General features: G+C 38.8%; 1 long non-coding RNA gene across 1 annotated transcript in view; it reads right to left on the reverse strand.

The window, feature by feature from the left end:
- The window catches only part of LOC141996050 (uncharacterized), a 367,928-nt gene extending 340,834 nt beyond the window's left edge, over window positions 1-27,094 (reverse strand). Inside the window, exon 1 of the long non-coding RNA XR_012641471.1 lies at window positions 26,982-27,094. This is a non-coding gene — a long non-coding RNA (uncharacterized LOC141996050). The remainder of the gene's footprint in view (window positions 1-26,981) is intronic.
- Between the last annotated feature and the right edge of the window lie 745 nt (window positions 27,095-27,839).

The following is a 27,839-nucleotide window of genomic DNA, read 5'->3' on the forward strand; positions in this document are numbered from 1 at the left end:
GAAGATAAAGAATTAGAAGAACAATTTACGAAAACAAGCACTCGTCGAACAGTGATTGATTACAACATGATGGTACAAAGCTTACCGACCTGTAATTGCCATGATCACCTCTGGAGTCTTTTTTAAAAATTGGTGTCATGTTAGCTATCACTAGTCACCTGATACAGAAGTTGATTTAAGCAATAGGATACATACCACAGTTAGTAGTTCTGTGATTTCACATTTGAGTTTCTTCTGAACTTTTGGGTGAATACCATCTGGTTCTGGTGACTTATTACTATCAATTTGTTCCTTTCTGTTTCCTCGATAGTATTTGACTTCCAAATTTTAAAGAATGCCTTTTTGCCTCTAACTGCTTCTTTTAGTTTGTTGTTTAGCCAGGGTGGCACATTTTTGTTGTTATGTTTTTAATGTGGGGTAATACATTTAATTTGAGCCTCTATTACAGTGTTTTTAAAAGTTTCCATGCAGCTTGCAGGCATTTCACTTTTGTGACTGTATCTTTTAATTTCTGTTTAACTAGTTTCCTCATTTTTGTGCAGTTCCCCTTTCTGAAGTTAAGCGGTGGGTTTCTTTGATATCTCCCTCCCCCCCAGCAAAGGATGTTAAATTTCATTATATTATGGTGGCTATTACTGAGTGCCAACAATTAGCACAGTGATATCAGAGAGATCACATTTCTCTCCTAGCCTATCCTTAAAATAGGGGAAGTTGTGCTCATCTGAGAAGCAATAACTGTCAGCAAATGCTGGCTATTTTAAAACATGCTTTTATTTAATAGGTGGCAGATACAAACTAAGCACCTTTCCATGGTGACGATTGCTATACTTGAAACAACAGTTTTCATGCCTCACCATACAGAATGCGCAGAGTGGAGGAGCCCAACCAAGTGGGGCTGATACTGTGGTATGTGTAACCCACAGAGACTAGCAATTGCTTTTTCCAACTGACCTAGCAATGATGAGAAGAAATATTCAAGTCAAGGGGAGTTTTATCATTTACTTCATTGGAGGAGCTAGGCCAGTGTGGAGGGCTTTTGAAAATCCCACCCTATATTTCTTAATTTGGATAAATACAGTTGGTCAATGGACAGGTTGAGTATGATGTTTGTGATGCTTAGTGGGTGACTGTTAGGGTAACACACGATGCAACCTCCTTTCAACCAGTCCCTGGTTCAGACCTTCTATATATCAATTATTTAGATCCACATCATCTTTTTTATAACTTTTCTAAAAAAAAAAAAAAATGTGTCTGGTCCCATTCTGCAGCGTCTGTCATAGCAAGGTGTTTCTTTTTACCTTCAGCACCATTGCCAGATGTTTTTCTCAGGGTTAATTAGTCAAAGGTACTTGTTAATTAGGTAGCTTCATAGTGTATAGATAACCATATGAAGTTGGCATTGTCCCCCCCCTCATCTTGACAGGGCTTATAATTGCTTTAAAATGATAAAACCTGTGCAATGCAGCCAAAATGTGTGACGGAGACAGCGGGAGTCTACTCTGATGCTACCTCATCCATCTGTCACACCAAACACTTCAGCATGCATTCTGAAGTCAGATTTCCCATTACAAAGTGAGTTTGCTTCACCTCCTCAAGTATTTTCCACAGTTTGTCAACTTTTGTCAGGCATAGCTAGAGTTCAAACCCCAACTTCAAATTAGACTGAAGTTCTCTTTAAAAAAAAGTATACATTCTTTTAACTGACATTGTTGTGGCTTCTCTTTTCCAAGCCATTGATCCTACTGCTGGGCCCAGGAGCAGTCTGTGTGATGCTGCTATGCATGGATGGATAAAGTAGCAGGTTATGGCTGATTAAGAGGAACAAGAAGTTGAGTACAGAGAAACTCTGGGTTCCAGCCATAAAGCTTTTCATAAGAGTTTAGATTTTGTCTGTGCTTAAATATTACGTTGTTCCTCCCAAAACTGAACAAAAGACTAGAAAAGAACATTTGATTAGATGCTTGTGCAATCTGACAGAAAATCACTGTATATGAATAGAAAATGAATGGTAAATTTCTAAAAATATATACTGTACAAAACCAATCAGCATTCATATTATTTAGGCGTGATTTTGGAAAGCAGACCAGGTAACCTCTTTAAGAACAGAAGAAAAGGTCATCCTGCCCATCACCTATGACTTTTTTGAAAAATCTTAATCTTACTTTCTTTGTTTTACCATTCCTCTTAATCCTCCTTCTTCCCATAAACTAATGTAGGTATCCATTGAAGGTATATATAATATTGTTTGCTTCAATAGCCTTATGAAGTAACATATGTCATATATTTATTGTTTTTGGCATGAAATGGTTTCACTTCTGTTCCTTATTTACTTCAAGTTTCCTAATTATTTTAATCATGTCACCTGGCTTTTGACCCTCTCACTCAACTATTTTTTCTGTTGCTTTTATCGATAACTTTCATTAACTGATCCAAAGACAACATTTTTCTTTAAACATGGTAGTTGCCGATAGAGTACATAACATATGTAACACTCTAGGTGGAGTCTAACAATTGAGTTAGATCATTTTCTTATTGTGTATTCTCTCACTTTGCTGCACAACCTAGTACCTTTTTGTTTGTTTTTGTTTAAGTGCAGATTTGCACTAGATTGATGTTTCTGATACTTTTTGACACACAGCCCCCAGTGACCAATGCTGGTTTCTATCCTGGGAGAGAAATGTGTTTTTCATCTTTGACAGAAGTACCATCAAAAATAACGTTCAGCAGAGGTCTCAGTCAACTGCATGTCGAAGTAATTAAACTCAGCATCCTACACTACATCTTAATAAACTATAACCTTAAAGCTTGTACTCCAGGGACTTTTCAGAAGCTTACTGATTTTATATATATATATTATATTATATATATATATAAGGGCTGTCTAGAAGAGATGGGAAAAGGCAAGAAAAAAAGAATACAACCTTGTAAATGAAATTTGATCCGTGACACTGATTCTTTTTCCACCCTGGGATGGGTTTTGCTGTAGGAAGCTTTTTTATCATGTGAGAAAATCATTACAGTTATTTATCTATGGTATTTGTAGTACCTAAGCACTGAAATACAGTAAAACAACAATGGTAAGATTCCAAATCTAAGTGGGCTTGGGTCTCATGTCCCTAGGGCTTGATTCCTTTTATTTTATTTAAAAGTATACATATACCAAGTTGTGTCAAATGTAAAGGTTTAAGGCTAATTCAAAATAAAGGTTTATTTATGCACAAACTACAGTATAATGCAGAGACTACTTTATTTTTATTGGGAATATAGAGATGGACATGCATGATATCCCATAATTTCATATTAATAATGGACAAACTTCAGATTATTCAGAGTTCTGAATTGGTTTAACTAAATTTGCAAAAATGTGAATATTTATTAAGGATAGATTGAAACACTAGAAATAAAGCCACCCATGTATACCCAACCCCAGAACTTGGATATGAATTCTCTTCCTTGGGCCCTACTCAAATGCTTATCGAACCAACCTGACTGGAAGTTTAAACTAGAATCCTCATCTGCAGTAGCATAGCAAGTGAAGAGAGTCAGACTCAGACAGACAGGTCCTAAGACAGTTAGGGCTTTATAAGTCAAAGCAAACACTTTAAATTTGACTCAGAAAGCAATAGGCAATCATTACAGATATCATGGAGCTCTGGAGTCATGTGTTCAGAGCAGGATAACCCTATTCAAAAGCAAGCAATCACCTTCTTCAGTGGCTTCAGTTTCTTTAAGGATTTAAGGGGTAGCCCATATATAAAGCACATTGCCGTCACCTAATTTTGAGATGACAAAGCATGAATCTCAGTGGTGAGGTCTGTTACCAAGAGGAAGATTCAGAAATTTCCTAGCTAAATGAAGAGAGTAAAAAGCTGTTTTGGTCACAGCCCCTGTTTGATCATTTAATAAGAGACCGCTACAATATGAACCCCGGGTATGAAGGGCTGATGTACACCCTTCCGCAAAGGGGGCGATAAACTCTTTACCATACCTGGAAATTGCTTTCCCCAATCTGCCAGCATGACTTTCATCTTGTTCAGACTAAGCCTCATATAGCGGTCCCCCAGCTATGTGCCCCAATCACTATCAGACAGAAAGTAAAGTGCTCAACTACCTCAGCTAGTTCCAAAGAAGCATATTCAGAGAGCTTCGTGTCATAAGCATACTGGCAGCACCTTAACCTATGTCTCCTTACTACTCTGCACAGATGATACAACTGACCTCTGGTCTGTGGGACCTACAGACCAGTATTCCAAGAGATGGGTGAGAAAAGAGAGGACTAGAAAATTCTTTCCAGGTTCTAGGCCAGGGGAGAGAGCATCACTGGACCCCCTTCTATTGAACTACTGAGTTGAAAATAATTGTATTCATCTTGAATTACAGCTGTTTAAAGTCACTGTGCTTAGAATATTTGTAGATTTTACTTTCTTCCACCTGGAGTTAAGAATCCTTTTTACTTCATTTCTAAACAATGTTTCTCTTCTCCCCTATGACTTCCCTTCAGTCTGAGGCACGTAGTGTGTTCTTGGGCTTCCCAGAATGTGTAATATAGCAGCCAGCACAGCAGAGAATATCAAACCTCTGACACATTGTAAAGGATATTATGAAGCATATTAGGAAAGGTAGGCAGAATGCATTAAAGTGGAGTAGACAAAGGTAGAAGTCAGGTGTACTGTTCTGAACAAATAAAGAAAAAATGTTTGGGGTTCAGTATGTTTGCTTTGAGGTTTCAGATTATACGTTACCTCTAGAGATTTTTCTGTGATATATACTATCAGAGTGGGAAAAATCTTAAAAATATGCCCCAATTTAGATATTCAGTAATATTCCTAATAAATGCCTAGGACTCCCATACTTTCGATTGTTATGACAGTCACTTTACTTTTAATCCAAACATATACTGAGCTGTATTAGGGTTTCACACATATTCTACACTTGAAAGATTTTGCTCTTTTTCTTAGGATCAAAGCATATTTCTCCCCTTCTAATTCTCATAAATATGATTCATGTTTCCCAGCTTCTAATATGTACCTTTGGAGTGCCATGTCCAAAAGCATGCAGCATAAATGGACTTGCCATCACTTTATTAATGTTAAAATTCACAAATGGGGGGGAGGGGGAACCTATATAGAAAACTCAAGCAAAAGCATACGTGTCCTTTGATTAGTATTCACTTTAGTACATAAACTGGAGCTGCTGTAATGGACTACAGCTCTTAATAACATTTTCTAATTCTTTTTACAATCTTGAAAATAATTAACAGTAAAAGCAAGGCATTTTATTTTCCATAACAAAATACAAATATTATATGCAATTTCTGTTTCTCATATTCAAATACATTTTTAAACATTATAGGAAATCTGAAAAAAAAATTAATCAGATTTCATACACAAGTTCTGGCTGGTTTCAGAGTGGTAGCCGTGTTAGTCTGTGTCAGCAGAAAGAACGAGGAGTACTTGTGGCACCTTAGAGACTAACAAATTCATTTCAGCATAAGCTTTCGTGGGCTAAAGCCCACTTCATCGGATGCATGTAGTGGAAAATACAGTAGAATATGGCTGTATATTTGTCTATTTGAACCCTGACTCCTTTAGCAGAAATATATTTATGCTCCAACCATTCTCTTAGTTTAACTAGTTTAAGTTTAATAAAGTCAGATCAAATCTATTAACTTGATTATAAATGCTCTGAAGAGCTTTTACGAATATGCTTAATTCTATAAATTATTCAGATGTGGGAGACAGATGGATTAGTTGGAGCACCTTGTTTAATTCTGCCACCACATTAAAGGAAGTAATTTCTAGGACTGGTCACAAATTTTCAGTCTAAACTGTTTTTTCTGTGGAAAACTAGATTTTCAACTAACCTATTTTTGTAAGTGAAAACCATCTGCTTTCTACTGAAAATTTTGGTATTTGGTTAAAATAGTCAATGCCTGAAATCCTAAAAGGTTTCTGTTTTCAGTTAAATATGGAAATGTTTTTGGCCAAAAACTGAAGTATTTCAGTTCTTAATGCCACTGCAGTTCAGGTGCCTTATACTCCCATTCTCCTTTGTGAGCCAGATTGTTTGGCTGGCCTACATCTCCTATGATGCTTCATGGCCAGTGACACCTATGACACACACTCTCCCCATGCTGAGAGAAGGAGAAAGTGGGGCATCATGGGAGATGTAGTCTGGCCAGAAAGCCTGATCCATAGAAAATGGGAGCACCTGAACTACAACTTCCATGAGGCACTGCAGTGCAATTTTGAATCTAAGTATTTCATATTTTGAAATTTATACATAAAGTATTGTCAAAAATGGGGGAAAAGGGAGATATAGTCCATGGAAAAACCCTATTTTATGACCAACTTTAATAACTTCATTTCCCCTGATGGAGTTCACTGCCACACTCTGCTGATACTGCTAAATCATACCTTCATGAGATAATTTACTCCAGAGGCTCAAAAATACTTTTAGATCAAATATTTTATATTTGAAAGGCATCATATTTTACCAAGAGTCACATATTTTCCCTCAGGAGACAGATACTGCTATCTTCTTCTCTTCACCTCCAACCAAGTTTTCATCCCCATCTGCAAATTTAAATGGCACTCAACATTGGTCTAACTTCAGTGGGAACAGAGAGGCCAATGGTGAGCATCATAGAGAATCCCAACAAGTATATTTTGAAGATCAATATATAAAAGTTTCCAGAAAAATGAATCATAGTGTGAATTTGTTTGCAGACCTCCTTAGCTATGAAATATTGTTTAAATGGGAAGACAAAATGAACATTTTCCTCTATGTCAGTACCCCCAAACTGTGGGGGGATTAGAGGAACGTTCGGCGGGCAGGGACTGCAGTGGAGTCCAGGGAGAGAGCGCCACCCAGATCTACTCTACCCCAGCTCCACTCCGGCCCTGCCCCCCAGTCCTGGCCCTGGCTCCCAACTGGGGATCTATTGGATGCATTCTCTTGTGCATCGTTGGTGGATTCTGTCTAAAGAGCTAATGTAGTAATAGCAAATTAGGGAAATATAGAGAGATTCCCTGGTAATGTAGAGCCAGCTAAATGGCTCGTACATCCCTGCCATTCCCCTCTACCCCAGGGCTTGCATAGAGGGACAGATTGGGGTGGGAGGGGGTATCCATGTCCTCCCTCTGCCTCAGTGATCTTAAAAAACTGATGAGGTCAGTTCTAAGTTATCACATTGCTGGCCCAGGACTGGGAGAATGCAAAGCCCACTTACACACATCATCTGTGCTATATACTCTTTGGCTGAGCTGGGGATCCTGGTCAAAAAAATATTTTTCTCTCAGTTTCTTGTAGACAGTTTTGACTAAGACCGTTCATCCACTGCCATGGGACTGTTAGAAGGAGTCCTGCAAGGATTCATATCACTAGAATGAACAAATGAGGGTTTTTTTAAAACAAAAATCCGTAGGATATATTTTAAGTATACTTTTAGCCCCAGACAAAATTCTCAAGAGCAACTGAAATTCAGAACAAGAGAAGTGGCAAGAGGCAAAATGTTACACTTAGCATTCCAAGAATGAAGAGCAGAAGAGAATGAGGGAGTTAGTTTTCACATGAAAGAATTCCAGTGGGTTTATATGAAATTGAGAAAAGAAAGTAGGGAAAAGAGAATCCTTCTTTTTTGTTCATCAGGGAGAGGGCTATCAGGTTGTTTTGGGTGTAATTATTATAGTTTCAGGAAGAACAGGGAGAGGAGATTAAAAATTGAAATACCTAAAGGTAGATAATATTTTCCCCATTTAACTAGAAAGAGTGGAAGGTGGAAAGTGGAGACACAAGGGAAAACCCTTCTTTACAGGGGAAAGGGAGTAGAATTTTTTTTTAGTATAAATTAAGGCAACAAGAGGCAAGGACTAAGGAAACTTATTCTGTAGATCAGAATGGAATTTACTTTAAAATGTGTGTGTGTATATATATATATATATATATACACACACATACACACACACACACACACACACACACATCTCAAAATATAAATATCTTCACAGTAAGACAGTAAGAAAATAAAAATAGCACTTCTGGGCCTTCATGATGTTTTTCATTTCAAAACACTTTACAAACATTAAATAGGTCAGCTTCAAAACATCTTAGTGCGGTGGAGAAGTATTGTTCAAATTTTATAGATGAGGAAATGGAAAAGATGTTAAGTGACTCATTCCTAGCCACAGAAGGGGTCAGTGACAGGAACCAGCAACAGAGCTCTGAAATTCTTGGTTGCCCGTCCAGTGCTCATTCTTACAGTGGGAGATTTTCAAAGGCACAAGTGGGACTTGGTCCCCCATCTGACATATGTACCTGTGCAAATCTCTCCCTTAGATCATCTCTCTCTCTCTCCATATTCAACACCATTTTCCCAAGTTTTAAAAAGATTTTGGAAATAAAAGAAACACAGACAATGGTTGCAGAGTTATTGAAGTTGAAAGATTGTGCCAACTTGTATGGAAAGTTTCTATTATTGGCAATATTACTGACATATAAAAAATTAAACAACCCAATTCAAATTTATATTCCTTGAACTTGGCAGTCAGAGGCTGTTTTCACTGCATTTTATCAAGCATGCCATACTGCTATGTAACATTTACAACATCCTCTTCAGTTTGCCCCTCTCTTTTGACTTCTCAAGTGCAGCAGAACTGTACATATGTTAGGACAATAATTTTTAGAAAGTGTGTATTAAAAATCACTAGAAAGGCCAGAGTATTCCATTGTAGTAAAATGGTCACAACTTGGAACACATTTTTGGCAGAGCTACCTTATGAATTCAACTGAACAAAAGCCTCCATACAGTAGACTTTTTTTTAAGGATAATTTTGTATGAAATGTATTCATACATTAAAACCTTTTTAGAGGTTCCCTCCCACCCCCAAAGTTAAACTCCAACAAGCTTCAGAGAAGTTCAGCTTCGTTTCATTCTTCAGGTACATACTAGCATCTTTTAAAGCATTTGGTTGAAATTGACCATTGAAATATGTTTGTGAAATGTATTATTCCTCCATGAATCTTGCCATTTTGCCACATGAAAAATAACACTTATTTTATAAAACAAAACAATTGTCCTCAATAGCCTTAGATGCAGACACACTAGAATAGTGTTAAGAAACCAGAAATTAATCTTGTGTATTTTTTTCCTTGCCAGCCAGTTCTTTCTACTCATTCAGGAAAATCTCTTTTCATATTCTGTTCTAGTCTCTGACTAAACCTCTATTACATTATTTCCCATTAGGATATGTGATTTATCTCAATGAACTACTTGCTATTTCTGGTTTTTTAAAAATGTATATCATTACCCCAAAAATCAACAGTTATATTAAGTAAAGATTGCATCTTTATTATTTTCTTCCAGTAATTTCACTCCATACTCTCCCTTATTTAAAAACTCTTTCCCTGTTCTTGGTCTCTCATTCTCTGTCTCTCTAGCAAATGTGAAGGTCTTTAATCAAACAAAACTCCAACTGAATTCAATAGGAGTTATGCTCTATTCAGGACAAAGCATCTCATACACTTGAAGTACTATACAAAATAGTAATATATAATAAAATGCAAAAGAGTTAACATGAAAATCTCTTCAAAACTGACTTTAAGAGGCTGGTTGATCAATTCAACATAACTAAGCTTCTGTCTGTTTTTCTAAAGTCTCTTCTGATTGTTAGTTAATTAGTCTGACTGGAACATAGTTTGACTCATTGATTTAGGAAAAATAAGAGAACTCCTTAAATCATTGAAACAAATATGGATGGAAGCTTTGCAGCCTGATCCTGCAATCTAAAACTATACTGACACTCCAGCCCCACTGAAGTCAATGGCAAACTCTTCTGGAGTCAAGACAGGCTGTCACTTAGTCAGAATAAGAGATTTAATTCACCATTAGCTGAAAGACAGTTTATTGCGGGGGGGCAGGGGGGTTCCCCCTCAGATAATTCGTTGTCCTTTTAAAAAGAAACACTGTAAATAGCTATTGTTCTGCATATGAAATCATTTTCATTTGAGGTAATTTTCACTAGATTCAAAGGAGGAATTTCAGTGATAATTTGGCTTTTGCCCCACTTATGAATAAAACGGTCTCCCTTCTGTATCACTCCTTAACCTGATACCTGTGTCCATATTTATGATGGAATTGGCAGGCAGAGACCCAGCAATGTAACTTCAATACATGTTTTTCCTGCAACATTTATATTTATAACTGTCTACACTGTTGATGGCTGGCACCCCCTTGAGTTTGACAGCTATAGTGCTACAGTTACTCTGGAGTCGGTCTTCTCATTTTTTTTCCTGCAAAGATATCACTTTGCACTAAATTTACTCTTGTTATGAATAATATGTTGTTTGTTAACACGTGAGACTAAAGGGCTGCTTTTACAGAAAATAATCTTTGCATTTTGCTACTTTTTTCAGAATAAACTCAGCATTCTGTGCAGCCACAGGCATGTTTCAATCTTTAAGAACACTTTGGGGAGCGGGTGGGGGAGGGGTGTTAGGTTCACAAAGAACAATCGTGGCCACTTACCAAACATTTACATGACTTCACTTATCTAAAAACTACTACCCAGCAGTTTTTAGTCCCAGACACAATGGCAAAGCTCAACAATGGTTCAAGATTGCTTTACAAGCCAATATAAAAATCAATCTGGTGCTGTTACACAAATATTTTTATATTTGGATAAACTAAAGATCAACATCTAGGTCCATATATAGGCACCTAAATAAGTGACCTGATTTTCATATTTATGTATCCACAACTCTCCCAAATTCAACGTTAGGCACCCAAATATAACAGTTGTTGCCCTAGGATACTAAACCTTATAACTTCATTATATTGTAATCAGACCAATTGTGTTTTTTTCACAAAACTAATCTTACATGTTTCGTTCGGGGTTTTTTATCACTGCCCAACACTATAATAGCTGAATACCTCCCAGTAAAATGTGTTTGGTTTATTCATATGCATGTGTGCACACACACATTTCTGTTCCCCTCCCCCCCGTGTGTGTAGGGGGGTATATTTTGCTAGAACTAATGGAGTAAGAGGAGAATGCATAGCTATCCCTTGTTTAGAGATAATTATCCATTTCTCTCACAGAACAGCAAGAGAATTCACGTAGTCACTTTGTAATTACTACTGCTGCAAAGGAGCATTTTTCTTACAATTTAAACATGACACATGGGAATGGTACACTAGCTCAGACAATGCTACAGAAGTTTCATATGACTGCAGACAGTGACATCACGATGACATAATTTGATATCTCTGGAGCAGACTGCCCATCATTATGCTTTGCCTGCAACTACTGTTTGCTGGGAAAGCCTCACTTAGTGCAACCTGTGTATTTCTGCCTTCAGGGCAGATTTTCCCAGCCTGTAAGGGTAGGTCTACCCAGCAATTAAATGCCGGCCAGGCCAGCAGACTCGGACTTGGGCCATGGGGCTGCAAAATTGCTGCACAGACATTGAGGCTCAGGCTGGTGCCCAGGATCTGGGACCCTGTGAAGGGAGAGGGTCCCTGAGCCTGAATGTCTACACAGCAATTTTTCGCCCCACAGCCGGAGCCCAAATCAGCTGATCTGGGCCAGCCTCAGGTCTTTCATTCCAGTGTAGATGTACTCTAACAGCTGCTTCCTCAAGCTTTACCCTGAATGTACAAATTAATGACAATCATGATTTATTGTATTTGTTCAACTTAATAAAAGTTATACACACCAGAATCTCTGCAGCAGCAGCATGATTTAACAAATGTTTAAAGTAAGTATATTTCCCGATTGTTCATTCAGCATATTCTAGCTGAAAGTTGTTTAAATATGGTGAAGTCTTCTGCCTTTGTATAAAGGGGTGCAACTCCAATAGAATCCAATGGAAGTTGCATCTGCTTATGCCAGTGTTCAGATTGACCACTTAACCACTGGTAGGGCATGTAATCTTACAGCCACAGATTATTTTGCCATAGAGTATAATATTTATTACTACTGCAATGACATATTTATCTAATTTAGAACATAATACAGTAATACATGATCTCTCTTTGTCATGCATAGTTTTGCATCCAGAGTACAGCACGTAGTTTACATTTTCCCTGTAAAGCAGGAGATATAGTGAAGGAGCCTTTTCACTGCAATGATAAGACACATGAGCGTTGCCAGCCTTCAGACTACCAGCTGCCTTCAGAATATCTATAACACTTAATGTATACAGTATTGGCTTCATTTTCAATGTTTTATTAGATAAATGTAAGGGAATTACAAAATCAGCATGTAAAATACATATGCATATCCATGAATCATAGAACATCAGGGTTGGAAGGGACCTCAGGAAGTCATCTACTCCAACCCCCTGCCCAAAGCAGGACCAATCCCCAATTTTTTTTGCCCCAGATCCCTAAATGGCTTCCTCAAGGATTGAACTCACAACCCTGGGTTTAGCAGGCCAATGCTCAAACCACTGAGCTATCCCTTCCCTGAAAGAGTGGGGGGGTTCCACAGGCAGCCATAAAAACTCCTTTTTACACAGCATGAAAATATTGGCCCTGTTATTAAGGAGGGTGACTCTAGTCCTTAAATTAGTCATTCACTTGCAATTGTTAATGGAAAATTATGTGAGCATTATGCCTGACCAAATAGTGATGTATAAAATGGCTGACAGGATCATTACTAATAATACTAATGCTACTATGTATTTATATACTGCTTTCCAAAGAATCTCAAAGCTGGTTAAAAACTTGAATTTAGCATCATAACACAATAAGTAATAGTATGCCCGTTTTACGGGAGAGTAAACAGAGGTTACTTTGGACCAGATTTTAAAAAGAACTCAAAACCCACAATCAGGGCCAGATTTTCAGGAGACTTCAGCTCCTATTTAGGTCCCAAAATACATGGCAAGATTTTCAAAAGGGCTCAGCATGTCAGATGTTAAACTCTTTTGAAAATGTGGTCATATGTGTCACTGTGGGAGATGCTAGGTACTAAGCTCTTCTGAGAATCTGGCCCACAGAGATGAAATGACATGGCTAAAGGCCACCAGAAAGGTCAATGGCAGAGCCAGGAGTAGACCCCAGGAGATGACATGTAGACACATACATTAAAGATAGGGGAAAAAACAGTCTTGCATTTCCGAGCTGTGAGAATGTTTTCATTTACTTGGATTAGGAACACTGAGGGGGAAAACTGAATCAGAAGTCAGTGTCACATGTTGCAAAAATAGCAGTATAGGGATTTTCTTTTAGACCAGACAGAGGAACTAATTTCCAGTGCTACATGGTTGATTTGATTAATACACCACCTTGCAAGTCCATGAAGAATTTAAAGAGGATTTTGAAAGGAAAGACCATAGTATAATGGTACTTTAATAGAGAAACCTATGTGATATTAGCCATTAAGATCACTTCAAATAACACTATTTCAGATATGCTGTTCTAAGACCTAAATTAAAAATTAGGCTTATGTGCATAAATAAAAATCTTATTTCAGAGAGAGATTCTGCTCAAACCCAATGAAAAGGATTCCCAAAAGTCATGTGGTAAGCTGGGGCCCCTCACAGGAACTCTGGGAAAGCCAGAACAGTTCCAGAGACTCCCAGGAGGTGTGCATTACCCCTCTGACTCAGTCACTCTTGTAGAGGTCTCTGTTATCTACCTTGCATACCAGTGCAGGTGCTGGGGGATTAGGACCATTTCTCCCTACTCACTGTATGCTTCTTGCCTCAGGCTACTAGGAGGGAGATTCTCACTTGTCTCTACCCAGGGATGCAAGAGGGGTTTGCTTATTGTGCCCAGACCCCCATCTCACCCACACAGGAGCTCAGCAGCATCTGACCCATAGTATTCTATCTATGTTGACATACATTGGACAGGCTAAAACATCTCATCATTTACTAGCTAATGGAAAAGATCCATTGTTTTATCAAAGTGAGACATTTCTGATCATGTTTTCATGTTCTCCGAGGAAATTAGAGACAGTGCAGGCCACCACCATTTTTCCTGTTACCTCATCACTTACTGGCTTACTCACATTGAAGTCAACGGAAAAAGGCCACTGAATTCAATGGGGGAAAGGATTGGATCCCTAAGTAATGATTAAGATGCCATTTTTTCCCGGCCCCACATTAGCGGTATATCTTACAATTTGACATACTTACAACAATTTTGGCAGCACTCGGGGGTGGGGGGAAGGGAGGCTTGAAAAGGAAGATGAAGAACCAAAAACAAGCAGACACACTGGTTTAGGGGAAGAGTAGTGGAAACAGAGGGGGAAAAAAAGAGTGAGCAAAGACAGAAAAGGCAATAGAGAAAGAAAAAGAAAGACAAAAACACGGAGAAAGACTCAGAAAGAGAAGTTTCTAGAAAGCAAGGAAGCAATCACATAGAGGTGGAGGAGGCCAAGATTTTTAGGGACATAAACTCTGTCCTAGAATAAGAGTCAAATCTTTTGAGGGTTGATAACCCAGAGACAATACATACATATTGACATATGTATGGTTTACTTGATGTCAGCCACCCCAAAGGATATAAAAATAATAGCGGGCATCCATGCTATAACCTCAGCAAACCTTTCCTTGGCTCAGACATCCCTCATGCAAACAGAGACAGCATCTATGGACAACAGCTTTTCTTTTAGATATACAGCTACAAAAGCAAGTCATGCATTAATTTTATGACCTTGCTAATTTTCCATCTGCTCTGGGAGCTATTGATTTTATCCATATACAGCTGATGTCTCTGCTCACCTTAAAAAGAACAATTATGAGACTGTACATAACCTGCAAATAACCTGTTTCATTTTATTTTCTTTTTGGCTACATGGGTTTATTTGGTTTCAGAGTTTCACAGAAATACTTTGTAGATGTGCTTACTGAATATATGAAGGGGGTATTCAGCCTATGAGCATGAATCATGCCTCTTGATGATCTCTCAAATACCTAATACTTTTCTTTTCCTTATTTTATTTTAAACTAGCAGCACAAGTAATGATCTTTTGAGGGTTGATCATTGATTTCTAGGTCCAGCAGACTATTCTTTGATTCTTTCACTACTGTAGTCTCAAAAATTTTCTGTCAATCAGCTACACAAAAGTTGCACATTGTTTTTACCCATCCATCAACGATCTCTCTTCTGCAACTGCCAAGGGGGTATGAAACCTCAGGTTCATGTTTGGATGCATTTTTTCTCTTAGTTCCCAGACAACAGCAATGACCAAAAAGAAGTGCCTTCTCCATCTATGTTTGGTTAGGAAACTGCATTCTTTTGCATCAGACAGCGACCTAGCCATGGTGATCCACACATTCACACCTTTCAGACTAAATTAAAGGAATGCACGCACTGTACCATGGACTGATCATGAAAGCTACCTGAAAATTAAACCGGTACATGACCTAATAGCCCACGTAAAAAAAGGCAGACACCATCAAGGACATTTCAAATCAGGGCTCTGCTCTATCTAGTTCCAAATCCAATTCACAGTCCTTGCCTTCATTTGCAGAGCCCTAAATGGACTCAACCCATGCTCGCTTGGTGACAGTCTTTTCTCCTGAACTCTGGAATGACAACTTCATTTAGCTGAGATATATCAGATGACAGAACCCAGATTATGCCCATTAGCAGCCACGGCTTTCTCCAAGGAGGGTTTACAGCCATGGAACCAACTTCTACCAGAAATTAGGCTGAGTTTAAATCTTATCACCTTCAGGGCACATTTCAAGACTCTGCTCTTCTCATTAACAAGCTCAGAGGCTAACCCTTGCAAATAAGAGGTTACAAGGCAGAGATGGGATAGGATGACAATGTAGCCATTAGAAGATATGTCTTGTAAATGAAACAATGTATGTGCAAGTGGCCAGAATGGGTGCTTTAGAAAACTGAGTAATAATGAAATAAGGAAGCTTCACTGCAGGGCACTACCAGTTAAATGGGAAGAAGTGAGAGCAAATTGCTTTGAATCAAGCAACATGATTATTTTACGAAACACCTCCAGACACAACATTCCACTTGCAAGTCCTAATTAAAGAAAAGGGTCTTACTAGAGAGAACGACAGATGAAAAGTAAGATTAGGATCAGAAATGAGAATATAGGGCATCCCTGGACAACCTTCTGAGCCCTCCCAAGCACATACTCCTTTTAATGTCGTTAGCTGATTTTTTGGACCTGCACTTTTCTGTAATTTAATCTACCTAGATGCAGCCAGGTGGTAGTCAGCTAGAAAAGCTACAGGGGATTTATCTTCATCTACTTTCTTGTAGAAATCTCCAACTGTGTAATAAAATATTGAGAATAGTGCTACTAAGATCAAACAAGCACGACTTTTTTGAGGGATAATCATAGCTATTCTGAGCATGTGAACAGGCCGCTTCCTTGATGACAAGCTAAGAAGAGGATTTCAAACACTTTCCAGGACACAGCATGCCAGATGATGTGGATTCTGAGCCTAAAATTACTTTGTTTCTACTCAGTTTCTTTTTTCCTGCCTTTGCCTAGATACATTTTGGTTTTGGCGGGGCCGGGGGGGGGGAGGAGGGGAGTGGGGAGAGAGACTATCTGAAAAGGCATCTGCTTTACAGTATAATACAATAGACTGTATGTTCGTATAGCTTTCTTGGTATATTTTACTACAAAAAAGGTTGATGAATAAAAGACAAGCACAGGTTAAAGAAAAGAGGCAAAATGTTTAAGATGAATGATTGAGCAGCACAGCAAAGAGAAATTCCCAAACATGGAGTCTCATGTAAAGGGAATAGAAGGGAAATCGAGATTGGAGGAGTATGTAGAATGCAGTGGTGTTGGACAGTAATACCAAAAGGTGAGATGGGGCAAATCCATACATAATTTCAAAAAAACAGAGAATTTGAGGAAGCATAATCTGGCTGTAGCATTCAAGATTTGCTGAGATTTAAAGAGTTGGGACATAGAGGACAAGATTTTCAAAAGGAAATGGCCACTCAACAATGTGAGAGCAGTAGAATGCTCTCACATTAGATCTGTATGTAGTGATCCCCCAAGTGGGAAAAAGTTATGGGGTTTTTCTTGATTGAGAAATGATTTTCATTCTGTTGACAGCAGTAGGCTTTGGGAGAAACTTGTGAGAGCTGAGATAGATCTTCAGTTACATTATCTTTCAAGAGCTCTCCATGGCCAAATGGCAGCCTGGGTCAGGATAGGGGATGCAGGTGAATTAACTGATCTTATTACATTATAAAGGGCATGTGTCAGGGTTGCTTATTGGCTCCCTCTCTTTTTAATTTTCATATTAAATGAGGTAGTGGTGGTATTAGAAGGAAAGTAGTATTTTGCTCCTAAAATTCTGCACAAGTAGTGTCTATTCTTCCGTATGCAGATTATTTGGTTTTGTTGACTCAATCCCCTTTGGGTCTAAGCATTTAAGAGACCTTAGGTTTTTTTGTCAGAAGTAATGTATGGCCATAAATTATCAGAAAACAAAAAGTAATTACCTTCAGCCGTAGACCAAAATTGCATAAATGGATAAACAACTATCACTGTACTAAACAGGTTAAATCCTTTTGTTTATCAGGGCTTTTGTTTTGCACACAGTAGTAATGGGATAAACTTACACAGGAGGTTAAATGGTGTGCCTTAAGGTCTATGCAAGCAGCTCTTCATTTTTCTCATGTACATGGGGATACTTTAATTGCTTCTGCCCTCAGAGCGTTCAAGGCTGAAGTTTTTACTCTAATGTGATATGGTGCAGAAATTTGGGGCCGGAAAGATCTAAAATCATTAGAGGTGGCACAAAATATATTTCTGAAGAGTATACTTGATCTTAATTATAATCCAGCTGCTTTACTTAAGACAGTGTGAGTGAATACTCTTTCAATCACAGCACAATTCCTCTTTATCAACTACTGGGTCCACATTAAGAATATGAACAGACATCAGCTACCAAGGTCACATCTGGAAAAACAGCTTAATAAGGCTAATAAGAATTTTCATCTGCTCCCAAGATCACGTTTCGAGAAACAGCTTAATAAGTCAGAAACTTTAAAATTTTCCGGGCTTTTGAAAATCTGCCTCTCTCTGCATTTCTGGGGGTTTTCAGAATTTAGTCTGGTCAGAACTCTAAGTGAGAGTTCAAAAATTCTAATTAACCTTAGATCTGAACAGGGCCAGCTCCAGACACCAGCGAAGGAAGCAGGTGCCTGGGGCGGCCAATAGAAAGGGGTGGCATTCCCTGTGTTATTGGGGCGGCACGTTCGGGTCTTTGGCGGCAATTCCTCCATTCCCTCTCTTCCTCTTTGGCGGCAATTCGGCAGCAGCTCGTTCGGGGTTTTGGATTTTTTCTTCGCCGCTTGGGGTGGCAAAAAAGCTGGAGCCAGCCCTGGAAGATATTTGTAAACAACTTGACATGGCAGATGTTATGGCTCCCTTATTAAAGAGACCACTTGTGGACTGGATGCATTTTGAAATCTGGACTAATAAACTAATTAGGTCCTTAATCTTCATTTTTAAAGAATGTAATCTCATTATTTAAAAGAGAGATACACAGGTTTTGAGAGGCAAATGGTTTATACTCAGGTTTAAGATTTGCCTGTTACTTATTTTGTAACTTTTGTCACCTCCAATTTTGGCTCAGTATTCTTCCACTTCAATAGCTCAACAATTAGAATATTGGTTATGCAGAGATAATGTTTTCATTATTTGGATAGTTGCCATATTTGCTTGGTCAATGGCAAAAGTAAGAAAATAACTGTGACATTCTTTATGCCCTAAATGGATCAATTTATTTTTCATGTTTATGCAATTTTATCCTTGTATGTTGTTTTACTGGATGCTTTGAAAGGCTAAATTGAAGAAGGGCTTAAATTCTGTTCTCTGTTCTTTGTATCATAATGAACTTTTGAATTTGCACCTCTTTTGTTGAGCATTATGGCTAATGGCTAAGATGCTATATTAATACAATTTGAGTTTGAATTCTGAATATGAATTTGACTACATGCTTGAACTCTGAGTGAATTTTGTTTTTTGATTAAGCAAATCTTAGTTCCTCTTTACACAGCTATTCATACAAACAAAACTGATGGAGGGCATGTTGGTGCAAAATGAATAAAAAAGGGATGTGAACATAGCCAAAGTGAAAATTGTATTCAGAGGTCATCAAAACATTTACAAATACATTTTCTCACTATCTATCCAGTTCTAGGTCAGACCAAGGAAAAGACAAATTCTGGCAGTATTCCACAAGTGAAACAGACTTACAGTCCAGGGGATTGTAAAAGCAAACAAAATGAATAGCTGATCTTGGTAATTAAAATTAATGTACGACTTAAAAGGGTATTAGAAATCTCAGATATGGAACAAAGTACAATTTTTGAATGACATTTTAAAACAAAGGAGATGTTTTATACTATTCTCTTTGGTTCCTTTTCCTTATACCACCTCATCTTTTGTATGGAAACATCTTTTGTGATTAATGTACACATGAGAATTGTTAATTGTTGGTTCATTGAGTTGTCTGTAACCATTACAAATTGCACAGATTGCACCTTATCTGCAGGATATAATTACTCATCACTCTGTGCCTGCTTCATGGCATCTGGGAAATGTGGTCTTTAGTGAACCTCTGGGCTAACGGGTGTGGAGGGCCCATCATGACTAAATCCCCAGGAGACAACATTCTGTCAGACTTACCAATAGTTTTTCTTTCATACCAGTGTAATTGGGTTGTTCATTTGTTCTTGAAGGACTACAGATTGGGGAAAAGGGTATTTATTCTGTTTAGTTTTTCTAGCTAGCTTGTTTAACATGTTCTGAAATTTCTCATAGTAACCACAACAATGAATCAACAGCAAAGACCTATATAGCTGTTGTCATTCCTTCCCTTGAAGCGGTTTTCTCATTGTCTTAAACAATTTCCTGATACAATAGGTAAACATATGTCTTTACCAGTAACTTGGTTTTTCCTTTATGCTTCTTCTAAAAACAATGAGAGTTCCTCAAGACTGGAAAAACAGTGTGTTTAAATGAAAATTGGATGCCAAACCTGGATGGATCTTTTGACACCTCAAAATTTTGGGATGTTTAGTTTCTTGTTTCAAATAATTGATATTGAATGCATCTCTGCTTTGCATGTGGAAATGGACATTTAGACACACAAACATACAGAACTAACTCTTCACCTTTGGGTATGCAGGAAAGATAAATATGGTAGTCCCTTCATGTCACATAACCCAGACTGGAACTGATCTAAGTCTTAAGATGGTTAGGCTGATGTGGAAGGAGGCATTAAAAGAATCCAACTTGTTCCACTGGAGCAGCATAAAGAGATATTTTAGAAATTCATGTAAATTAGACCCTTGCCCATTGTGAAGGGGCCCTATAAAAACAGAACCTACTGGAAGAAAAAAATACCATCTTTCTTCAGCTACCCCACCCCTACAATTAAAAATGTCAGCTCCACTCAATAGTTTTAGATTATTGTGTTATAGATCAAATGGATTATTGTGAAACCTACAGCTCAAAAGTTAATATATAGTTTTAACAAGAATAGATTGATCAAACTTGTTATTTTGGATGTGATAACAAAATTACTAAGATCAATCATCCTTGAGTAAGTCTTTTGTCATAGAATTTCTTATTATGAGTTATATGAAGACTTATAACTCAAAAACAGTGTTTAAGAAAATGCAGTCTAAATTCTTCCAATATATCCAACTCCTAAATTACTTTTTTACATTCTATTTTAAAAAGATGTTATGTTCTGATGGGGCTGGATGACTCTGAGCATTAGCAATCAGCCACGAAACATTTCACCTTTTGGTGGTAAGTCTGAATCTAAACCCAGGGGTTAAATTCTTGCCTTTGATGGGATATATCCAGTCACTGGAAGAGTTTCTTTGTGTGGGTGTATTCTCAGGTGCCAGCATGATTCTAGAGCATCCCTTCTCCTCTCAACTGATGCAGGAGGTATGGGGAAAAGATTGTAGTCAGGGCATTCCTGCATTATGGTTATTCTCAATTCCTGGAACAGCTCTTGGGAGCCATGGGCAACTGACTCAGGCATAAATTGTGTCAAGAGCTGCTCTTGTATAGAGTGGCCCCAGGGGAGGAAAAGGTGGCAAAAAGCTACTTTTATGTCCCTCTGCTTAGCTGCAGCTGAAAACTGGGGCCAAGGTTGATGACAACCAAAAGATGTTACCTATCCAATGGCTGTTCAGGGGCCTCTGTGTAATAGATTGGTGATCTCCGTCTACTTCCTAATAAAATGTGTCCTCATAAAAACAATAACCCACAATACCTTTTTCATTGAGGCCAACACATGAATGGGCAAGGAGAATAAACTACTCTCTCTCACTCCTATAAAGGTGATACTTTCTGGGAAAGTGCTTTGAGGAATCTTACACAGCCATTGCCTGTCCTGTATCTGTTTTATGGGACGGGGGAAAAAACTTCAGCACTATCAATGCATTAATCCACTAACTTTAGAAATAGTCAATTATCCGATAAACTGCATGAATCAAAACAACCATACACATCAAAGCACTATAAAAAAGAAGAGTAGCTCTGCAGATGGTCAAAATATTTATCACATAAATAATGCATTAATGTTATCAGTCAGTGAGTAATGGGCCAGATTCTATGGAGTTACACTAATCTATGCCAGATAAATGTCTGGCCCAGTATATTCATTAATATCTTCTTACTATAACACTGATATGAAAGAACAGTGTTCAGAAAAAATTGTTTCCATATATTATGATGTAAATCTGAGAACATGTATAAGTCAAAACAAGAGCTGCATTTTGGGGTCAATCACAAGAGAAAATGAGTGATTAAGAGGAATGCAATAGAAGGCATCCATGAACTATATTAGAGGCAGAGCTGGCAGACAAAATATTTCCATAATTCAAGACCCTATTTTTAATTGCTTATAACTTTGCCAAAATTGCCCTTTACACTGAAAAATTCCTTACCTGGCTTCTGCCTTGTGCTGATTTAAAAAAAAAATTGACAAAAAGTGGTTCAGCCATTTCTGAGAATGAGGTTAGGGAAAAATACTTAAAGAAATTTTTACAATAATTTCTTTGAAAAGCTTGAGCATCTTCATGGTTTTGAGCAGGGACATTTAGTGCCCCCCCCACACACACACACACAAACCTGAAAAATTTCCTTGCATAATACTGTCTACATATATACCTACATACTAAATATAGTGCAATGCATGCTGCAAAATGATTTTTTTGAGAAATTATTCTGTAGGGGTGGAGATGTGTTTGAAGAGACCTCATTCACCATAATAAAACTGTGCACTTCTCTGGTGCCTTCACCCAGGTAGGGATCGCCAAGTACTTTACATAAACTGGAGCAAAGCCACTCAAAACTTGAAGTGAGCTGTAGCTCACGAAAGCTTATGCTCAAATAAATTGGTTAGTCTCTAAGGTGCCACAAGTACTCCTTTTCTTTTTGCCTATGGGGAAGGTAACTGTGGAGAAGCTGGGGCAAAGAGAAGTGACATCACTTGTGCATGATTACACAAGATGCAGAACCAGAAAGAGTACCCTAACCTCCTCAATCCCTCTCCTCTGCTTTAACCAATATAGAAGTCATGTCAACATCTCTAAAGATAGGTCTACCCTTATAGCAGTGTGTAGGGTACAGAGACTGCAAACCCAGCTAACACAAATTGCAATTTAGATAGGGAGGCACTGCTTAGGTGAACAGAGTGCTCTGTACACCTGAACCCTAGGGTATATACCTACACATCTCTCTAATTCCCCAAGCAGCGCCTTCCACATCTACACTACTATTTTTAACACTATACTCTCCTGCTGCTGGAGCCTTTCCCCACCCCAGAGAAAGGTTCCAGCAGCAGGGAAAGGATCTGGCCGGATCCAGCAGTGGGGAGTTCCCAGAGCCTTTCCCCACTGCCTCCCGCCCTGCTGGAGCCTTTCACTGCTGCATTTAGCTACACACCTCAGTGACAAGTGTGGGTGCAGCCTGCTTTCACTGCGGCATGTAGCTACGTGTGTGGTGCCTGTGCGCTACCCGCTGCCCTTAGTGTAGACAAAGAATAACTGTGACAAAATGACAAGTGTTATGCTAACAATTTTGCTTTGTGAAGCTCCAGGAGTGGGCGAGATGCATAGTTGCCATTTAAAAAAATTACTCTAGTGTTTTTGGGGATTTTTAATGGTGCATTTTGTAGATAAGTAAATATATTTTTGCCTACATTATACCTTCAATGACATGGTTTTAACTTTTGAAGCATAATTGCTTTTTGATTTTTTTTGCAGGGAGCTTCCCAGAGGATACTTCCCTGGTCCTACACTGGTCTCTCAGCACATCAACACATGCTGCTCACTGACCTCTGCAAGGACCCAATCTAAGTGACCCTACCTTAGAGGAGCTGCTCCCATTTATCCAATTACAAAAACACAGCTATTAAAAATACAACAAAATATCCCAACACCATGGTTCAAAATTACTAACAAACCTCTTTCTAAAACAGTATTCCACGGCCTTCACACAGCACAAATGTATTTCATCACTTTAAACTCATTTATAATTGCATGCAATTTAAAATTAATCATCTTGGCTTTTGTACGGCTCTTGCCCTTTGTGTCCCTAGGACTCTCTTGAAAAAAAGAGATGCGAAATATCAGGGCCCTTTCTTGGTAAAAACAAATGATAAATAGGGTAAGTAGAATCAAGGGGAAATAAGGACAACTGCTTTTGTCGTGGGATTCTCCCAGAAGTGCTAGTTTGGAGTTTTACTGAATTGAAAGAGCAAAGTTTCTCGACCAATAAAAACATAACTAATTAGCAAATGTTTTACCACTGAATCCATGTAGAATATACAGAGGATGGTGAGGTTGGGGGGCAGGGAGGGAATGGTTTAATTGTTAGTATTACTTGTCTGATTGTTGTTGGCTCTCATTTCCAGCAGTGATAGTCTGAGACATAATTTCTCTCTCATGCATTTAGGAACTGAAGTTTTTGATTTCAATTCCCACTCATCAGGCAGCATCTTATAATTGTGAAATAGAGTACTTTACCCTTTAGGTACTTAAATCATTCCAATTATGAAAATTCTTCCCAGGGAGCAGGTTCTATATGTTAGACTTAGTAGGACATAGGGGATCATCTGCAAGAGGGAGATGGTCTGCTGGGAGTCTGGGGTCCTTACTTGGAGCAGCTATTATCACTGTAATTGGGGGGGGCGGGGAATCAACCCTCAAGACAGAGATTCATCATTATTACAGTGGTGCTGTTTCTGCCTTGAAAGTTAAACCTAATGATCCTGCTAGACATATGATGTAGAAATTCTCAAGTTGGCTACTGTCAGCACCGGTATTTTAGCTTAACAATCAGATGTCTGTGGTCACAGTGCCATTTCTGACGACACTATATCCAGATTTTGAAGGGAACCAGGCAACAGGAGATCTGGATTCTATCCCTTGTTCAGCTTAAGAATTGTTGTGTGACACTGAGCAACTCACTAACCCGCTTTGTATTTCAATTCCTCGTTCCTCAAAATGGGGATATAAACACGTAGCACCTACTTGTGGGAAAGGTAAGAGGTCCAAATAAACACAATTCTGAAGTGCTCACACTCCTTAAAAGGAAGGTGCTACAGAATTGCAAAATCTTTGCATAAAACCAGGTCAGAAATCTCAGCTGCCTTCAACCACAATTCACATTATAGGAAACTGTGCCCAAACTGGCTGGTTCATCTAAGTTTACCCCCACCCACCAGGCTCTTTTCTGAGTTTATGAAAAACAAAACAAAATAAAAAACACTGAATTAGCTTCTAACTTTAGAATAGTTTATCTCAATCATAATCAATTTTAATTTAGTTAGGGTGGGGGAAAGTGATCTCTTACTAGACTGTCTTTATATAACACCTAAGGATTTAAATTTGCCATGTCAAAAGTACTCCACTTTTCTGAAAAGTGGCTGTGAAAGTGATATTGAGAGGTTCTCAATATGTTCCAGATCAATTGTACAAGAAAATTGTGTATTTTTTCCTCACTCCCAGCCCTGCAAACTCAAACTGGGATCTGAAATTAAGTAATATCTATGTAATGCTTAAGTACACATTTATAAATTGTATAAAAATACCATAATTTAACCTCTCTGCTGTCTACAGTAACATCAATTTTTCAGGAAAAGAACATAAACTTAACATAGAAATAAAAATCTACACAAAAGATAAACCAAACAAAATGTGTTTGCTTTTTGCCCTCCACCTTACTGAATTCAGGCTATGAAAATGCAGGATAGAGTCAATCTTAGAGGTGAAGGCCCTCACTAAACTGAGAAAGTTCTTTGTCAACTTCCCAAGAGAACTGGCCCCTCCCCGAGTTTCTTCCCCAGTATTACAATGACATATTTCAGTTTCAGAGTGATAGCCGTGTTAGTTGGTATCAGCAAAAACAATGAGGAATACTTGTGGCACCTTAGAGACTAAAATGTATTTGGGCATAAGCTTTTGTGGGCTAAAACCCACTTCATCAAATGCAGGGAGTGGAAAATACAGTTGGAAGATAAATATAAAAGTACATGAAAAGATATATATATCTTCCTACTGTATTTTTCACTCCCTGCATCTGATGAAGTGGGGTTTAGTCCATGAAAGCTTATGCCCAAATAAATTTGTTAGTCTCTAAGGTGCCACAAGTACCCCTCGATATTTCAGAGTATTTCAGTTGGTCTGGATTTCACCACCAAGGATTAAAAAAAGCTCTCTTTATTTTGGCCACGTGCAAACATTGTTTCTAACACAATAAACTTGTAATTAGTTTTCTGAAGCCTTTCCCCCCTTTCACTTCACCTCTCATTGGTGATCTGTGTAATATACCGAGCTGCAAAGATGGTGTGGGATGGAAGAGGCAACCAGGTGCCATTTTGTCACTGTTCAATCACAACATATGGTTCTGTTTCACTAGATCATCACCAAAGTGGCCCATTAAACAACATTTACATCTCTTTCATGGAAGCTGTGTAAATGAAGTAGTTTTTACTGCTCTAACTACGGCAAACCCAGTATATCACAATGGAGGTTACAGTCCCGTGTACCATTGCCCACAGAACACCAGCTCTGGTGCAGCCTTTGTAGTAAATGAGTTAACATTCCTCCATGTACACAGTTGCACATTCTATCTCTATTGATCTGGCAAAATAATATCAGTTTTGTACAGATTATAGCCCTAAGTTTCCAGCAGCCAGACCTGCAGATTTTGTCTTCATTTTTTATTTTCTAGAAGCTTGCCAGTGAATGCAAAGGTTGACATACACTTTGAATTACCCGGTTGGTCTGTCATCTCATCTCTATTGGTTAAGTTCATCACAAGGGCCAATCCATATTTAACAGCATTTTAGTAAAGTCTTACAGATATCCTATGTACACTCATTTAGAGGAGGTCACAGAGATTTGAAGCCAGAGCAGTATCTACTATATGTGCACGATCGTATTGTTTTAAACAGATTTCCTTAGAATTACACAGGCTGGCAGACTAAGGATATACAGTATAATATATTCAAAGCAACATCGATTTTCTTACACAGCAAGCTTCACAAGGACTCTGATTTCAACGTTTCAGGATTTGGAACTCCTAATTATGCTGCTGTGTCCTAACAGAATACTCAGTATCTTAGGAACCCAAATTTCCTGAGCATCTCGCCAGTCTAAAATATTTTATCTTCACTATGTTTTCAATACAGACCAGTTCATTCTTCTAATTCACCCTCTTAAATTATTTATGGCAGCAGCATATTTTAGCAGTAGTCTCTTAAACTGAAATCTTCCCGTCTATGTAAACGACATGCTGATAGCCTTGTACTTTTTAACTACCAAGGAAATTCTCTCCTGCAGGGAGTCCAGCCATTAAAATCATCTTTGCTGCTGTCTGGAACACGTCTGAAGTTTTCTGCCATCCCAAATCATTAGTGAGCCCAGCAAGTGAGTTAGTCCCAACATCGCTGAGAGTCTTTGTGTTTGAAATTGTTTGAATGGATAATAAGTTTACCTGGGAGTTCTTCCTTCTAGGGTGCTTTTTTCTTTTTAAATCAAAGTTACAACTCAACTGTAGAAAGACAACGGCTGCAGCAAGCTGAGACTAAGTCCCTGATTCTGCAAGCTGAGGTATGCAGGCAGACCTCCTCAGAGCCACATTCACGTCAGTGGGACTGAACGCAGGGATAAGAATCTGCCCACATGACTCAGGCTATGTTTACACTCGCACTTTTGTCAGGCGGGTGTGTGTTTTACCCCTGGCGAACATAAATTTCACTGACATAAGCACCAGTGTGGACAGTGCTATGTCGGCAGGAGACACTCTCCCACGGACAGCTACCGGCACTCATTGGGGGGTGGTTCAATTAAGTCGGCGGGAGAGCTCTCTCTCTCCTTGGTATAGAGTGGCTACATGGGAAACCTTACAGTGGCACAGCTGCAGTGGTACAGGTATGCTACTGTAAAGTCTGCAGTGTAGACAAAACCTCAGACTGCAGGATTGGGGTTAAATTAGACCAAAAAGGACTAAGAATGGTAAAAGTAAACTTAGTTTTTTAAGTTTCCTCTAAACTGTGTAGCCTATTAAGAGCCACTCAGCCTCAGCCCCAGCCCCAGCCCCAACCTAACCCAGCCCAGCCATGGACCTGCTGCAGCCAGGGGAGACGCACCCCTCCTCTGGCCCCACCCAGCCCAGCCCAGACCTGCTGTGGCTGGGAGAGAGGCACCTCTCCCCGCTGGCCCCAGCCTGGACCTGGCATGGCTGGGGGAGAGATGCCTGTCCCGCGGCCCCCACCCCGGAGCTGCCATGGCAGGGAGAGGTGCCCCTCCTCCCCAGCCCAGGTGCTGCTGACAGGAGAGAGAGCTGGGGGGA

The sequence above is a fragment of the Natator depressus genome, chromosome 11 (genome assembly GCF_965152275.1).
Source record: "Natator depressus isolate rNatDep1 chromosome 11, rNatDep2.hap1, whole genome shotgun sequence".
In the NCBI taxonomy this organism is placed as follows: Eukaryota; Metazoa; Chordata; order Testudines; family Cheloniidae; genus Natator; species Natator depressus.